Consider the following 3,789-nt stretch of genomic DNA (forward strand, 5'->3'; position numbering starts at 1 on the left):
TTTTTACCATTAATTATGAGAGTAACTTTAAATGTAGAATTGATATTTTTTTTTTCATGTGTACTACTATGCTAGTATTTCCACGTGAACTATATTTTGCCACGTCACAATTAATTGTTGTCATGTCACATTTGTCTACGTGACGCTTAATGTCTAGCCTTTTAATAATATTTATAGATGACATTAATACTCCGTACCATTCATATTACACAAAATTTCATTATAGATGACATATATCCGTCTATAACTAAAGACGGGCTAAATACAATACCACATTACTAATAGGACAAACAACAAGTCAACAAGTGGGGTGGTGGGAGCAAAAAAGATCACCACTTTCAAGCTATTTGACCCGTCTTTAGCTATAGACGAATATATCCATTTATACCAAGAGTAGCTGTTCATATTAATCACAAATTCTTGTTTTAGACGGACACTTTTGGTCTTATTTGTCAGACGGATAAAATGTTGCCATTTTTTAAGAAAATGTAACCAATTAATTCACAAAATGTTATGACTAGAGGTGTTATTTTTTACCCTGAAAATGATGCGAACAATAATGGTAACATGTTATAAAAAAATAACAACATTTTATTGTAAAATGATGACATGTTACCCGTCTTTTTTCAGACCAAAAGTAATGGTCTTAAGAAAAACGGACCGCATATTAATACTAGATAATTCATATGATATGGACTTTAATTTGTATTTTTGTATTCACGAATATTTGTATCGGATCGTTTCTTCCACTTGATTCACATCCAACTTGCAACACTTTAAAAGAATCAATGAATGCGATAATAATTACTGATCCTTAAATGTAACACCAATTCTGAAGACGGATATTTTTCGTTATAAGTTAAAGACTGACTAAATATCGTTCATTTTAATAATAAAATGAAACTATTTTAATGATAAACTGTTATAGCTTAGAAAATTATTCTAATATCTTTTATCTAAAAATGATTACATTTCCGTTTTAAATGAATTACATTTTACCCTGTTTTTAAATGTGACGAAATATTATCGTCTTTAGCCAGACTTATTGTGAATGTATTTTGTCTTATTGGAAACGTGATACATGAGGGCTGAGGCTTAATTAATGAGACAAAGACGAGTCACAACTCACAACGATATGTCAGGCTCTCAGGGATCCGTCTCCTCGCGAGTCGTGAGTAAATGAAATCGATCATCTTTCCGAATTAAGGAGCAATACTGAATACTTGTTGGTGGTTGACCGGGTCTGGTTGGAGTAGTAATGCAAGACCGCGTTACAAATGTAGAGGGGTTATGTATGCCTTCTTCATAATAACACTAATTTCTTCGGAAAATTCACGCGGTATTTTTGATTTTAAAAATTTCACAAAATATCCAATTTTTTTATTCGTAAAAACTTGAAGAGGTTTAACTCGTGTTTACAAGTTCAAAGAGTGACGATTTTTTTTTTAAATCGATCATCTTTTCGAATAGTACGATTTTAAAAAAAAATTGTTAAGTTTGAAACTCGTGAGTCGTGACCAAGATATCTGATCACTCGAGTTTGGAAATCATGATTCAAGTGTATCATTAAATTGTAACTCTCTCAGCCTCGATTATTTGTTTACCTTTGGTTTTAACCCAAAGACCAATTATTAGATGACAAGTTGACCAAATTAGGTGTGATGAAGAATCCTATCGTTCATTAAAAGCATTTTTAGAATGAAAAGACAAACAAATGATTGAGAACACTAAAATGAGATAGGCAGACAAATAAGAATAACCGAAATAAAGGGAATACTTTTCAACAATTTAGGTCATTAATGTGATTGTGTGAGTGGCTACTTCAAATCTACTACTCCGTATCGAGTAAGTCCCTGCCAAGCTACCATAAATTCATAATGGTACAATCCACAGTAAAACTCAGAACTTAACATGTACTCGTACACACTTTGACACTAGCTTGCACGCGGTAACGACGACTTCTTTTCAACCCTACGTCTACATTTTATCTGTATGAATTGAATGAATATATCATTATTGTACTATACTACTATCCATCTACATCGTTTTAATACCATTAAATATGTCCTATTTAAGGTCCTAACTCCTAAAACTAGAGTAGAGTACGGATCGGGTTTTTGATCCAAAGTGTTAGTTCGGATCGGATATTCATATTAGAAATCCTGAAGTTAGATATCCAATATCCAAACCAAATGTCTTGGATATCCAATGTTCGGGTATCCAAAATAATCGGATCGGATGCGGATATCCATCGGATATCCATACTTTTGAGTTTACTTTAAAATTAAGTTTGAAACACGATTATATTCATAGTTTTACATGATATTTTCTTTCGTATTCTTATTCCAATGTTCTCGCTATAAAATTTAAGTACCACCAAGATATTTCTCTAATATTTTAAACATTAATTAAGTTGTTGTATCAAATAAAATTTTATTTTCTCGAAATTATACTAGAAAACTGTAGTTTCGGATCAGATCGGATATCCAAATGTTTTAATTCTAATATCCATATCCAAACCAAAACCAAAGATTTCGGATCAGATATCCAAACCAAACTTAACTTTCGGATCGGATATCCAAAAATTCGGATCAGATTCGGATCGGATATCGGATCAGTTTGGATAATCGGATTTTTTGCTTAGCCCTACCTAAAACTATGTTTACAAATTCATGCATTAAATCACATATAATTTTTGTTGGGTTTGTGCCTTGATTCTGTTAGTCGCCCCTTCGAACGACTATGCGGAATTACTTAAACGGTATCCGTATCTGTTATTGGGCTAGGTCTGTCTTGGGCATTTATTAGGTCATTCTGTATTAGGTCTTATAGAGTATTATATAAACTCTCTAAGCCTCTACCTAGCAGTCATACCGTCTGAATCTGTAATCTGAAAACTCCTCACATATCAATAAAACTATCTCCCTTCTGCCCTGTGGACGTAGCTAACACACCGTTAGAGCATCTACATTGGTAAGCTGTTTACCTTTGTCACATCATTTTCTTAAGCTACAATCATTTAAGCTAGAATTTACTTCAATGGTTTAACCAACTTATTACTAGCTTAATTGGACCCACTTAATATACTCCTCTATTTATTTATTCAATTTCCAAATTTCCAAAAAAAAAAAACTTTATTAATAGGATCACTATTTTCCTATTGGTTAAATTATATTTGTGGGTCCATTTAAACAAGTAGCTCCATGGTAAACTCCAATGGTTGAGCTACTAGCTTAAAATTTTTTGGGCAAAGCTAGTCTACATGGTAAACTCTAATGGTTGAACTACTAGCCTAAGCCAAACCATTGGAGATGCTCTTAGTGAACCACATAAATTTGTGCGTTTTGTCTTTATTGTTTTTATTTGTTCTTTTGCTTCTGTTGCAACAATTTTATTATACACAAACTCATACATCATAATTTTATTTTGTTAAGTTATAGAAATATTTACAATAAATATAAATTAAATATTCTAGAGAAAAAAATTCGAAAACAAAACACCATTTTATTAAATTAAACATACTAAAACCATTACATAGTCTAGAGAAAAAAATACGAAAAACGAAACACTATTTTATTAAATAACAATAATCATTTTAAGTTACCATGTAACCATTTTAATATATTTAATTTAATAAAACATGACATAAGAAGAGTATATAGAATATTAAAACATGACATAAAACTTTTTTTTTTTCCAAATCACGGACTTAATAAGGATTTATATAGAAAAAAAAATTACGGAATACTTGGCTATGCTAACTCATTAGAAGAAGCTCAACAAAGGTCC

This window comes from Silene latifolia, chromosome 1 (genome assembly GCF_048544455.1).
Source record: "Silene latifolia isolate original U9 population chromosome 1, ASM4854445v1, whole genome shotgun sequence".
NCBI lineage: Eukaryota > Viridiplantae > Streptophyta > Magnoliopsida > Caryophyllales > Caryophyllaceae > Silene > Silene latifolia.